The sequence below is a fragment of the Natator depressus genome, chromosome 8 (genome assembly GCF_965152275.1).
Source record: "Natator depressus isolate rNatDep1 chromosome 8, rNatDep2.hap1, whole genome shotgun sequence".
NCBI lineage: Eukaryota > Metazoa > Chordata > Testudines > Cheloniidae > Natator > Natator depressus.
Window position 1 is genome coordinate 21207374 of NC_134241.1, and position 15175 is coordinate 21222548.

The window sequence follows — 15175 nt, forward strand, 5'->3', positions numbered from 1 at the left end:
AATAAAACTTGTGTGTGTATATTGCCATCGCAGATTTGCAGGCGTCTGGACTCACTGTGTCATTAAGGTTGCTTTCTTTTCCACTTACTCTTTCTTGGTGGAGCTCTGAATTATAGAGCTGGGTGTTGTGCCTGCCTATTAGGCTCTAATTGTATATGGCTAATTTAACTAGAGCAGTTGATGCCGTATGCTGAGCACCCTGAGAGCTAGCTGGTGCACTGTTAGCTAGTGGTTTAATGTGTGTCAGATACTTGCCAGATTAATGGGACTCTCAGGGAGGTTAGGCCCCAACTACCCAATCTGTTTTCAATGTGCAGCCTGAGATAGACAGGAAGAGAGGAGTGGGAAAAGAAAGGGGAGAGAAGAGAAACAAAAATGTGTAGAAAAGGCAGAATTCTTCTTCTGTTGGGAAGCTTCTGTTGGAAAAAAAATCATTTTTTGCCCCCAGACAAGTTCTGAGAAGTTCTGTAAGAACTCTAGCACTGTTTAAAAGGTGCATAGGTGTAATGCCACCATAGTGAACGTAGTTACAGCAGTGATGAATTTGGCCTCTCATACAAACTAGGACAGCTGGGGGAGCAGAGAATCATTGGCAGAGATAGAAGAGACAGATGCTGAAAAAGTGCAGGACAGAGACAATCTCAGTGAAGCAGCAGACAGTGTTCCATGAAGTTTGTCTATTGGAGAGCTGCCTCCTGCCAAACTTAGGCAGAGCACAGGAACAAACCGATAAAGCGTGGAAGCTGATAATGCTTTGGTAATTATTACTAGTGTGACAGGCAGAAATGCTATTATCAGCAAACTGCAGCATGAGACAGGTTGATTGGCATTGATCCTGGGGGAGGAGATGGCTGTGAGGACGGTGTGTGATGCAAAACTCTACTCTCCATTGCAGTGTGACAGCCTCTGCAATGAGGTGAGGTAGACAAGATGTGGTTCTGTGCTTACAACTTGGAGCTTTTAGAGCGGCTTCAATTGCAGTTCAGTTTTTCTCCATTCCTGGGATTTTTCTCAGCCAGCCCCAGTGAGGCTCAGACATGGCAAACGACCTTGGTTCAAGAGAGGAGCAAAGCAATGCGCATGGGTCATAGGAGTTAGAGAATCGTAGAATATCAGGCTTGCAAGGGACCTCAGGAGGTCATCTAGTCCAACCCCCTGCTCAAAGCAGGATCAATCCCCAACTAAATCATCCCAGCCAGGGCTTTGTCAAGCCTGACCATCACTAGCTCTCCCCGAGCTCCAAGGTTTAACCAGGAGGAAAAGACCAGCTTATATCATTGGATCAATTCACCCGCAAGGCAGGATGTAAGTCCCCCAATAGTGGATACACTCAATTATTAATACTAATACCACTGTGCACATTCCATCCAGCTGGCTCTCAAAGTGCTTGACAATTATTAATGAATTAAACTTCACCACCCCCTGGGAGCTGGGCATCAGTTTCCTGTTTCACAGCCAGGCAAATGGAGGCCCACGATATTCCAGTGATTTATCTAAGGTCGCACATCAGTGGTAGTACCAGGAACGGAAACCAAGAGTGCTGACCACAGCTCTAACCACTACAGGATCAGATTTGTGACGCTGTACATGATTCCACCATTTGCCTCGGGAGGGAAATGAATCCAGAATTTTGAATGATTAACACCTCCCGCCCCAGTCAATCAGCTGACAACAGCACACTGCGTATTGGTCCCAGGGAAGGAGAGGATGTTAGATAAAGATTTAGAAGGAGCATAATCTTCAAAGAATTAAAAGGCAAATGCATGGTCAGAAATCTTGGAGTGCTGGGATAAAATGGATAGCCAGGGGCAGTGCTTATTCCCTTGTGCACCATTCTCTGAGTGAAACATTTATCCCTAAGACATTACAGGTGGCACTTGGCTGGACTTGTGTCATATGTCCTCAGGACCCAGAAGGGTTGAATAATGAGGGTTAGCCCTTTGGGAGCAGCTGTGGGCAGCTTGTTTGTTTCTACAAAGTCCATTCTGATCACTTTGACTTATACCCAGTTGCTGCTCAGGTTATCCACCCCCACATCATGAGTGGGGAAGTCTCACGGACTGATAAAGCCACACTGTCTGAATAGTGCAACATGTAAGGTTTAGCATCCTCAAATTGTTCTGGGTTTTCCTTGAGCTTTTTCCTTCCGCCTCAGGGAGAAATTTTGCTTTTCCCTTTGATTTAAGTGGATGATTCAATTATCCAGTCAGATTTGCTGGAAATGATCAAAAGGGATGGAAACTGTTGTTTTCAGTACAAATGATTTGGTCCGTGAGGCTTTTGAATGAGTTCACCAGTGATCGAGTTAAGGAGCAGTCAGTGGGCTGAACTGCTTTCGGTGAAACCAGTGAAACACAACTGAACTCAAACAGCAGAAGGGGCCTTGCTCCAGAGCAAAAGATCCCTGCTGTATCTACCACATTTCACAAAGATCATTTGCATTTTTGCCATTGCTTTTCTGTTGGCATCAACTGCTGTCCCTTCTGATTCTCTATAGACCTGGGCTTTCCTGCCTGGCAATACTGTTCAGTGGTATCTCACAGCTTTGCCTTTCTGCATGACAAAGCAAGCAGATCATCTGTACATGAGAGAAAGTGGTGCTTGACCTCTGTTGGCTTATCCATTTGGTGCACACATGTTGAGACATAGCAGCAGATGTATCAGGATCTCTATGCTTTCAATAGAAGCTGGAGCAGTGTTATCCAATTCCTAACAAAGCCAGCATGGTTTTCTTCTTTCTTGAGTGTCTTATGGCCAGGGTCCCCCCCCCCCCCAACAAGTAATGCGGAATGGCTTTTACCTCCCGCTTATCTCAGCCACAGACCCAGCAAGGAACGTACATAATGCATTTTGTCATTAGCCCTGGGAAATCCAACAACAGGTTTTGCCCAGACTCTGCACATATCTCAAAAGCTCTCTTCTGATGCTATTATTCATTCAGTCCTGGCCAGTATTCACCCTCGTAGCCAGTTGCCCAGTTTTGGCTGCAGATGATGTACTACATGATGAAACACACACAACTCGATTCATCTGGAGATGTGTATGTGGCTTAGCTGATGTCCACATGTGTTAATACCTTCCTATAGATTAGAACAACCTGGAAGTAGTCAAAGGATGAGTCATTGTTGCAACTAGTGTTCTAGCCTACAGCTTATTAATTACCTTGAAGACAGACTTGTGGTGAAGAGCTTCTAGTACTTTGTTCTAGGCTGGCTGGACCGCTGCTATTGATCTCTCACCACTTGGGATTGCTTTAATTTGTTGAATTAAAGTTAATCACGTAATTAAGCAGCTTCAAAGGGGTGCCTGCTCATCCCTCACACAAAGAAGAGCTCTGAACCTTCCTTAAAAAGTAGTGTAAACTGTGAAGTAGAGCGCTCTAAACCCCACCGTGACTGTTGACTTCAGGAGTTTACCTTGTGGTAAAACTAAAGTTCCTTGTCTTCACTGTGTCTTACTTCAAGATAGCTCACATGCCTTAGTCACCCTGAGGTAAAAAATACACTTGCTTTGCAGTGAAGACAAGGCCTTAGGAGTTTAGGCCAAGGCAGGGTTTCATATTAATTAAATAGCTGAAGGTTATTTACAAGTTGCTTCCATTTCATAATGAGCTCTGGAGACTATTACAGCTCAAACACATCTTTCAGCCCCTATCAAACATTCCTACTGCAAACAATGCCATTTCAAGCAGCTTTGACACAAACTGGGCAAAGACACTGCCAGACCAACAGACAATACTTTCTTGGAGGAATTTAAGAAGCTGTTTATAACGTGCCACAAATATTTAGCACATCGTAAAATAATCACTCCTCTTGCAAACTAAAACTTCTAGGAAGGGGTGAGGAGCTGGACAAAGCCCCCTTTGAGATGCTCTAGTGGTGCCAAGGGGATTGAAAACTACCTTAAGACACCAGTTGAGGATTTCTCCTAGTGGAGGAGAATCCTCAGCAGGAGATGGGCTGGCCTGGTTAGCCCTGCATCAGCCCCTTTGGCATAGAATTTTTTTTTGGAGAGGGGAGGGTTCTTTTTAAGCTAAAGTCTCACCCAGACATTTACATCAGACTCCGTCCTGTTTCTGTGGGAGCTTTACTATAGCTCTAAATTTTATGTTCACCTTTCCTTTGAGCTTTGCATGTATTCATTTTGATTGTGCACACTGTAACCAAGCCCCTAGGACTTCAGGTCATCACTATGTTATTTACCCTGAGTGCTCGGAACTTCAGTGTGGACAGAACTCAGATCCTCCTGCCCCCATAAGCACATGCCCCTACCACCTGGGCTAAGAGAGAATCTTCATTAGCTGTTGGCAGGATTGGGTCTATGTAACAGTGTGTCTGCTCTAAACCCAGTTTGCAGAGGTCAGTGCTTACACATATGCATTAGCCAGTTCATTATAATGCAAGTAATTACAGCATTTTAAAGGCAATGCAGAAATAGCATGAAACAGTCAAAAACACACACAGATTTCCTCTGTCACTGAGCACGCAACTCTCCCCAAAAATATTACAATGAACTGTTACCAGAGTTGGCCTTTAATAATAGGCCAACACTTTTACAGTGTTGTAGTGTGGGGCACTGTAGATATAAGCAATGCTCCAAAACATATGGGGCCCAAGTCCATTTCTGGCACAACTCCATTGACTTAAAGGCACAATATACCACTTTGTATATTGCAGTTATTGAACCAACTGTCAAACAGTACAAAAAATGTCTCCTGTTTAGGAGCAGCTCACAGCCAGAATCTTTCAAATGAGAGGAGACAAACAAGTAAATAAGGGAAAGGTTACTGTCCAAGGAAGGATGCAAGCCTGAGTAAGCTGAACCTCTCTGCTGAGGCAATAGCATGACAATGGTCTATAATTCCTGCAAGAAGACAAGCTCTCTGGTAAGTTTACATAAGCAAGCTCTTCTAGCTATTGACTTTCATGACCAACTGAAATGCTGCTGAGTTCTTTTGGTATCCTATCAGCACAAGACAAGAAATTACTATGTTGTTTAATGAGGCTGAGCTTCTAAACAATAGAGAGCACTGTATAATTAAGTTAACCATCTGAGAAGGAGGAATCCTACCCAAAATCAGCACCGGGGCTCTAAACTTTAAATAGGGAGGTTTCAGACAAATGAGGAAGTAAGTTCAAGAAGAGCCTGCAGTCAGGAGTGAGAAATGAAAATCTTTATACCCAGGCGCTTTGGGCATCCCATAATAATCAGTCACCCATACCACTAACCAAGAGGGAAGTAGCAAGACAGGGAGGAAAAAAACACTGTGGTTAAATGGCTAAGTTCCAGGAGCTATTTCAGCCAAAGCAGATATCTCTTTGGAAAATGGAAATCCAGTCCCCATGAAACTAACAGAATGACACACACACTGTGGCAGTGGGCAGATTAAATGTAAAATGGAAATTTGATTATGTATTTAATTTGCATCAGCCTTCACATAGAGGATGTTGGGGAAATAACTACACCAGAACCTCTCTGGTAATTACCTCTTTTCAGGTAATAAAGATGAGGCACTGTCAGAAATTGAGGTGTCCAAGGGGAGGTGTTGCAACATGTTTATATATTAGGCCTCAATTCAGCAAGGGACTTAAGCCTCTGCCTAACTTTAAGGACACGAGTATTTCCACTGACTTGCTGATTAAACAGCAAGAAGTGACCGAGAGCAGAGGATGTTCATTCAAGAGTTCTGAAGGGATAACATTAATTCTCCATTCATAGATTTTGAAGGCCAGAAGGGACCATTATGATAATCTAATCTATTGTCCTGCATAACACAGGCCATGGAATTTCACTAAGTGCTTCCTGCATCAATTCCATAACTTCTGGTTGGGCTAGAGCATATCTTTTAGAATGACAGCCAGTCTCCAACTAAAGATCAACAAGTTGCTGCCACTAGATGGGACTCTAGGATGAAAACGTAAAGTACATAACAATGAAGTTACTGAGCTGTTAACAAAAATAGGCACTGTGAAGTGTGTGTGTGGGGGGGAGGGGTGGTGGGGTAGCTCCCTTTGATGGACACCCAGCCAGCCAGTTAGCTCTAAAATCCCTCTTGGTAGCTGTTCTCTGCTTTCTTTATCTGTAAAGGGTTAAAAAAAGTCCCCCAGGTAAAGAAAAGGACACCTGACCAAAAGAGCCAATGGAAAGGTCAAAACTTTTTAAAATTGTGAAGGAAGCTTTCCCTTTGTGTCTGTGGTTGTTCTCTCTGGGCTGCAGGGACACGGAGCAGAAATGCTATAAGCAGGAATGCTGTGTAAGGTTTGAACCAGGTCTGAAAAATTATCTTCCATACGTAGAAGGAATCATTAGAAGGCAGGAAATGTTTAAATAGATGCAATCAGGTTTATTTCTTTATTTTGGCTTGTGGATCTCCTCTGTGCTAACCCCAAATGCTTTTGTTTGCTTGTAACCTTTAAGCTGAACGCCCAAGAAAGCTATTTTAGGTGCTTAGTTTATGGAATTGCTCTTTTAAAAACTAGCAAAAGCCTAAGTTCCAGATGTATTTTGTTCCTTTTTGTTTCTAATAAAATTTACCTTTTTTAAGAATAAGATTGGATTTTTGGTGTCCTAAGAGGTTTGTGAATGTTGTTTGATTAGCTGGTACTCACAGCTAATTTCCTTTGTTTTCTTTCTCAGCTCTTCCCCGGAGGGGGGTGAAAGGGCTTGAGGGTACCCCACAGGGAAGAATTCCCAAGTGCTCCTTCCTGGATTCAAAGGGGTTTTTTTGCATTTGAGTGGTGGTAGCCTTTACCAAGCCAAGGTCAGAGAAAAGCTGTAACCTTGGGAGTTTAATACAAGCCTGGAGTGGCAATTTTTAAAATCCTTGCAGGCCCCCACCTTCTGTACTCAAAGTGACAGAGTGGGGATTCAGCCTTGACAGGCACTAAACCCAGTTAGTATCCCAGAGAGCTAGGGGATCTCAAATGTTGTACCTGTCTTAAAGAAAGGTACTTAGGGGTGATCCTGGAAGCTAGACCAATGAACTTTATTTCAGTGCCAGCAAAATAGGTTGAATATTATAAGACACCTGTATGAATATGGCATAATAGGAAAAAATTACTATTGCTTCTGTAAAGGAAAATCATGCCCCTCTTATCTACTAGAATTCTTTGATCAGGGCAATAAAAGATTGGATAAAGGAAAACTGGTTGATGTAAATTATTTGGACTTTCACATAATTATTTAGGTTATTCAAAACTAGAAAAGACAGTAAGGTACTCAGAAGGACTTAAAGGTAGGTGAATAGGCGGTATGATCATATATGACACATACTAGGTAAATCTCACATTGGAAGGAATAGTTTGAATTACTCATATACATTGCAGAGTTTTAAATCAACAGTGGCTACCCAGGGGAAAGACCTGGGCATCATTGTGGACAGTTAAATGAAGAACAGGAGTATTTGTGGCACCTTAGAGACTAACAAATTTAATGAAGGTCACTGCTCAATGTGTAGCAGTGGTCATAAAAGCAAACAAAATGTTGGATGTCTAAAGAATGAGACAGAAAAATATAACAGCACCATTGTTGTAAATCAATGGATCATAATCAGCTGGAATACCCGGTTCAGTTCTGGTTACTCTATCTCAAAATATAGAATGTGATAGAAATAGAAGGAGACTTAGGCTTTGAAAATGATAGAGGTGTTGGGAAAGTTTCCATATAGTAAAATTCTGAAGGGATTGGATGGCTTCTTTTAGAAAGTAGACAAATAAGAGGAAATATAATAGAAACTTACAAAATAATTAATACAGAGAAGATAAATTGGGTGCCCTGATTTATCCTTGATTTATACAAGTCAAAGGAAACACAGAAATTGAAAGGCAAGAAGTTTGAAACACATAATAGGAAATTTAGGTTTCAGAGTAGCAGCCGTGTTAGTCTGTATTCGCAAAAAGAAAAGGAGTACTTGTGGCACCTTAGAGACTAACAAATTTATTTGAGCATAAGCTTTCGTGAGCTACAGCTCACTTCAGTGGATGCATTCAGTGGAAAATAGTAATAGGAAATACTTTTTACACAGTGCATAATTAACCTAGGAAACCCACTGCCACAAGATATCATGAAGGGCAAAAAGTAGGCTTAAAAATAAACCTCTTGATATAATTGGAACACATTATATTAAATTGTAATTTTGTAAATATCCTGATATGATATAAACTAGAGCTGTTAGACATTTTTCAAATGTCAAAATTATGAGAAATTTTCATTGGTGTTATAAGTAGAAGTCATAGAGAAACCCCTTTATCCTGCACCTAGTAAGTAAAAGGACAGGGTGTTTTCATTAATTAAAATGGGAGCTCTGCCTATCTTGCTGGAAGACACTGCAAAAGACTTTGGGTGAGAACACTTCTTTAGACAGGAGGCTAGCCTGGAAGTTTAAGTTTAGTCTCTAGAAAGCATGTTAAGGATTTTGTTTTGTGTGTCTCACCTTTTGGTTTCCATTATCCTTACTAATTGTCTCTTGAATCTTTGATAATAAATATATTGTTTTCACTATAAATATATCTCAGTGCTGTGGTATTAAGCTAGGTGCTGATCCTGAGTTGACTCATTCAAGCTGGTGTGTATACCAGCTTGGGGACAGCAGACCAGATGTTTCTGTGAGTGTCCAGTGGAGAAGGGGCTGACAACTACACAGGAATGCTTCAAAGGGGCTCGGGGACTAGGGTGAACCTATTGTTAACCTGCAAAACAAAGTAAGGGCTGCCTAGCCTAATGGAGAGTGTTTAGGTGGCTCAGAGGCTGGTGGTGTCAGGAAATTGACATTGTTAATCACAAGCAAGTCTCCCTGTTGTTGGAGGCAGGTGGGGTGACAAGGTAACTCATAGTCCTGGATACCCCAAAAACTCTCATACTCTGCACTTCTCAGGATACAGTCTATGGAATTTAGGCATACTCCAGGCCACAAAGAGGCTATAATCAGAGGCCCCAATCCTTTACTTCTGACTCATGGAAAAAGTCCCCTTAAAGTATCAGTTGAATCCATTGGACTACATGCATGAGTAATGTTTGATGGCTCAGGATTTAAGAGTCATGACCCTGAAGTGAAGGTTTAAAAAATGTTGTGTCACAGGTCTGTCAACTATTTTATTTGGATTTTCACCAGACAAGCCCAGTTCTGGGAGGACATACAGGACATTTACAGTCCTGTCATGATACAATATTGCAATGGGATGATACTTGCATCACAATACAGTGACATGACAACTTTGCCCTGGAGAACAAAGTCTAAAAGGTGGGCAGCCTTCAATTCCTTTCTTATCTGGGAGCTTTGCCATGCACCTGCTCAGGCAATGGGGAGCTCTATAAACCTGTCTCTCTCTGATTATTTTGATAGGTTTCAGAGTAGCAGCCATGTTAGTCTGTATCCGCAAAAAGAACAGGAGTACTTTTGGCACCTTAGAGACTAACATTTATTAGAGCATACCCTTTTTTTCCCTCTGATTATTGTTTGCCATACAATTTCTCTGACTTGCTAACTTCCTAGTACTAAAAGTGAGCTACCTGCCAAGAAAATGTCACACCTCTTGATGTGAATTCCCTGCCAGCATGGACTGAAAGGTCAAGCATCAGCCAGCCATTCATGCAGTATCTGTTGTGGCATCTTTCAACGGGAAAGACAGTAAAACCAGAGCCTATTTATATATTTGGAACGTGTTAATGTCTAAAATATTTACTTCCATGGTCAGAACCTTATATCTCCTACTCTTTTAGTTGTTTGTCTTATAAACATAAAACACATAATAATCTCCTTAAACAATCTTGCTTAAAAAGCCAAGCACTTTATATAACATGCCCTCTGTCAAGGAGCCAAAGCAACTAAAGGACACAAGACATTTTAGGAACAGGAAAAGGACAGTTATATAAAAAACTTGCCTTGCAATGCTGCATCTTGCGGAGGCGTGGTCTCGTTGCTGGTGTGCCGCCTTGTGGCTGGGCATAGTGTAGCAGCTCATTCCTTTCTAGCCCATCCTGCCAACAGCCACTAGTCCTGTGATGGTCTGTCTTCTTGTGACTCAGCCCTCCAGCCAGGTCATGTTTTAGTTTCACCTCTTGCTCTCTAAACCCCAAAGGGGTTACACATGGATGGCCCCTTTAAATCTTTTTCCTAGGAGGGAGGGGGAGCAGTGAGAGAAAGGAGGGAACCTCAGGGGTGTGGCTCTGGAGCTCTGACAAAGTGAAGCAGGGTAGAACCTGCCTGAAGCCTGGGAAGGACAGGGCACCGACCAGGGACACGGCAGGACAGGAGCCAGGAGGAGCACTGTGCCAGGGAGGAATCGCCCGAGAAGGACAGGCCAGAGCTGGACGCAGTATCACTGCTGCCCGGAGCTGCATGGGGCTGCGAGTATTGGGGCTTGTGACTCTGCACTGGGAAGAAGGAGGGAGGCTGCTAGCTAGTTAAGTGGGGAGGTGGTCGCTCTGTGTGGCTTTGCAGAGAGCCGCAGAAGAGGGCATCGGAGGGGTTTGCTGGGGAAAGTTCACTGGTGCTGAAGACAACCAGGAGCACCCAAGACTCACCACTGGACTGGAACTTTGCTCAGGACTCCTGAACTCTGTGTGCAGACCCATTGCTCAGTGTCTGCCCTTTCAGACTGTGCTACCACTGGGCCTGTTCTACTGCTTCCCCTATACTTCCCCTTGTTGTTTTTCTCCTCTCATCCCTCTGTAAATAAATATCTCCCTTTGTTATATCCATTGTACTTTTCCTGTGGGTGGGTGTGTTCACTCTGGGGCATTTGGAACAGGTGCCCCTGGGGTGCAAGGGATTTTTCCTGCTGCATTCCTGTACGCGCCATCTCTTGGCCAGAGCTGCCTGCAGAGCAGATTCCATCTTGGCCACGAGGGCGCTAAAGTTACACATGGTAATAGCAGACCAGCAAATACAAGTCCCAATCCTTACACCTGGACTTTGGCCCTTAACTCTCATCCCCAGGGTCCTCACACCCTTCTCTTAAGGCTTTAAATCATCCTTATCCCCTCGTGTAATGGGACTTCACATCACCTTGCCAGCAGTTGGTAGGGGAACCCAGGCCCACACTCTACCCCAGGTTCCAGTCCAGGGACCTAGGATGAGCAGCCAAATTGTGCTGTCAGGCACCTTGCTGCTGCCTCCCTGGATTCCTTCCTACCATTAGCCTCTCTTCAGGCCTTTCCCCAGCCCCTTCCTGGGCTCTCTGTAAGAAGCAACACCTCCCAGGCTCCTCCCTAGGAGGCTGGTTCCTTGAGTCAGGGTCAGCCATTGGAGTTTGCTCCATTTCTGGGTCTTCCAAGTATCTTCCTCCTGGGCTCCCTCTTCATCCTGCAGCAGCCTTCCTATTCCCCATCAGTCTCTCTGCTACCACAAGGTGCCTACAGAGTTCATCAATCTCTCCCTACAGCCACCTTCAGTGCCGGACTTCCTTTCTTTATAGCTCCACCCACCTCTTCTCCAACTGGGCTTCATCTTTAATTAGGCCTGGCCCATCCTCCAGGCGCCACCAGGTGGGTTAATTGGCCTCTCAGGCCCACTTTAACTCTTTCTGCATCTGTGTGGGGATAGACACTCCATCATAAAGCGATAGATTTAAGGGTTTCATGTTTCCTTGGCAAACAAGTTTCAAAGATCTGAAATTCACCTGAGCTGACCTGTTAAGTCCTCTTTTTTCCCTGAGAGATTCCTGATAACCTCTTCTGAGCAACTGCGTGAATCACCCATTGCTCAGGTAGCCTCTAGGGAGCTCATAGAAACTTGAGAGAGATGAGGGGAAATTGGGGAAACTAAAGGCTAAGGAAGGGGGGAATAGTCAGGACAAAGGAAAGGAATTGTTGGCCTGGGGAAGAGATTTATGCAAATGAAACAATTAATAATAATCAGATCTGCAAATTAGGGCATTGCTTCATTTGTTTCCAGACCTGCATCTTTTAAAGTTATGACTAAGCTTGTTTGTTAAGTGCAAAGGCTGATTGCAAAGATGGTTATACCATGGTCAGATAGTACGGTGATGAGACAGAGAAACAGACATTTCCAAAGATGAGCTTGTTCTGTGTTCTATATTTGCAGCTGTAAAATCACAAAAATGTGCAGTAAGAATATAGAATCATAGAAATGTAGAGCTGGAAGGGACCTTGAGAAGTCATCAAGTCCAGCTCCCCTGCACTGTGGCAGGACCAAGTAAACCTAGACTATCTCTGACAGGTGTTTGTCCAACCTATTCTTAAAACCCTCCAATGATGGGGATTCCACAACCGCCCCTGGAAGCCTAGTCCAGAGCTTAACTACCTTTATATAGTTGGAAAGTTTCTCCTAATATCTAACCTAAATCTCCCTTGCTGCAGATTTAGCCCATTACTTCTTGCCCTATCTTAAGTGGACATGGAGAACAATTGATCACCATCCTCTTTATAACAGCACTAAACATATTTGTAGACTGTTATCAAGTCCCTCCTCTGTCATCTTTTCTCAAGACTAAACATGCCCAGTTTTTTTTTAACCTTTCCTCTTTGTTCAGGTTTTCTAAATCTTTTATTATTTTGTTGCTCTCCTCTGGACTTTCTCCAGTTTGTCCACATCTTTCCTAAAGTGCATCCAGAACTGGACACAGTACTCCAGCTGAAGCCTCACCAATGCCGAGTAGAGCGGTACAATTACCTCCCATGTCTTCCATACAATACTCCTGTTAATACACCCTGGAATGATAGTAACCTTTTTCACAACAGCATCACACTGTTGACTCATATTCAATTTGTGATACACTACAACCCCAGGTCCTTTTCAGCAGTACTACTGCCTTGCCAGTTATTCCCCATTTTGTAGCTGTGCATTTGATTTTTCCTTCCTAAGTGTAGTACTTTATACTTCTCTGTATTGAATTTCCTCTTGTTGCTTTCATATCAGTTCTCTGATTGGTTAAGGTTTTTTTGGAATTCTAATCCTGTCCTCCAAAATGCTTGCAACCCTCCCAGCTTGGGGTCATCCTCACATTTTATAACCATACTCTCCACTCCATTATCCAAGTCAATATTTTCACTAATGACTTGTACCAGATCCAGGACTGACCCCTGAGGGATCCCACTAAATACACCTTTGCAGTCTGCCAGCGAACCATTGATAATTACTCTCTGACTACAGTCTTTCAACCAGATATGCACCCACCTTATAGTAATTTCATCTAGTTGGCTTGTAAGAATGTCACGTGGGACTATGTCAAAAGCCATACTAAAATCAAGATATATCATGTCTACTGCTTCATCCCTATCCACTAGGCCAATAACCATGTTTGGTCTGGCATGATTTGTTCTTAACAAATCGATGCTGGCTATTCCTTATAATCCTATTATCCTCTAGGTGTTTACAAATTGATTCATTTGTGCCAGTATTTTTCCAGGTATTGACAGTAGACTGACTGGTCTATAATTCCCTGGGTCCTCTTTGCTCCCCTTTTTAAAGATAGGTACCGTGTTTGTCCTTCTCCAGTCCTCTGAGACATCACCCATCCTCCATGAGTTCTTGATAATAATTGTTAATGGTTCTGAGATTGTTTCAGCTAGTTCCTTAGATTCGTAGATATTAAGGTCAGAAGGGACCATTATGATCATCTAGTCTGACCTCCTGCACAATGCAGGCCACCAAATCTCACCCATCCACTCCTGCAATAAACCTCTCACCTATGTCTGAGCTACTGAAGTCCTCAAATCATGGTTTAAAGACTTCAAGGTGCAGAGAATCCTCCAGCAAGTGACCCGTACCCCAAGCTGCAGAGGAAGGCGAAAACCTCCCAGGGCCTCTTCCAATCTGCCCTGGAGGAAAATTCCTTCCTGACCCCAAATATAGCGATCAGCTGAACCCTGAGCACGTGGGCAAGATTCACCAGCCAGATACCCAGGAAAGAATTCTCTGTAGTAAAGAATCAGGCCTTGTAGACTTTGAATATTATCTAAATAGTCCTTAACCTGTTCTTTCCTTACTTAAGCTTGCATTCCTTCCCCATTGTAGTTAATATTAATTGTGTAGAGTATCTGATCACCATTAATCTTTTCAGTAAAAACGGAAGCAAAATAGGCATTGCACACCTCAGCATTCTTGATGTCATCAGTTATTAGCTCTCCTTCCCCACTAAGTAGAGGACTTACACTTTCCTTCATTTTTTTTCTTGCTCCTAATATATATAGAACCTCTTCTTATTGCCTTTTATGGCCCCTTGCTAGGCGTAACTCATTGTGTGCCTTAGCCGTTGTGATTTTGGCCTACATGCTTGTGCTATTCCTTTGCACGCCTCCTTAGCAATTTGTCCATGTTTCCATGTAGGATTCATTTTTTATTTTCAGGTCATTAAAGAGCTCCTGCTAGAGCCATATTGTTCTTTTATTATTTTTCCTATCCTTCCTTTGGACCAGGATAATTTGCAGGTGTGCCTGAGAAACTGCCAGCTGTCCTGAACATCCTTTTCCCTTAGATTTTCTTCCCATTAGGCTTTACCTATCAGTGCTCTGCAGATGTTAAAGTCTGCTTTTTTGAAGTCCATTATTCTTATTCTGCTGTTCTGCTTCATTTCTTTCGTTTGGATCATGAAATATAATATATATTTTCTATAATTCCCTCATTTCTCAAAAGTCCTCCTGGGTCAGCTAATTTTCCTATCTCCTGATTATTCCAGATGGGCATCCTGCATGAACATATGCACTAAAGCTCAAAATCCTTGCTACTGAAAGCCAAACCTTTATCCCTGGGTATTGTTGGGGAGCTAAGGGATTGATCTGCTGCTCAGAAGAAATTTATCCTTGGGGTATTGTTAATCACAAAAATTATTACCCAGTAAATGTGGGAAAGGAGCAGAACAAACGGAATTGCTCCTGGTACTGGTACAACAAGCTGAGTAATCTAGTGAGACCTGACAGAGCCTGCTTCTGTGCAAATTAGAGAGCGGCTGTTTCCTTTGCAGTAATATAGACAATGTTCCAAGCAGTATAGAACTGAAATACTGCACTCAGGAACTACTATGCTAGTGTGGCTCGTATGGGGACTGTCCTTTCCTGTTCCCATCCCTCTCCTTTTCCTGAGTTCTTTCTATTTGGATTCAGTTCCTTTCCCCTCAGTGCGTCTGTGCAGGAGGCAACCACATTGCTGTCTGCATGGAAAGGAGGTTGGGATAGCATGGCCAATAGCACTGTGCACTACAAAGGAGTCCAAATGGGT

General features: G+C 43.1%; 1 long non-coding RNA gene across 1 annotated transcript in view; it reads left to right on the plus strand.

Annotated features, from left to right (window-relative positions):
* The window catches only part of LOC141992036 (uncharacterized), a 79200-nt gene that overhangs the window by 40729 nt on the left and 23296 nt on the right, over nt 1-15175 (plus strand). The window lies entirely within an intron of this gene.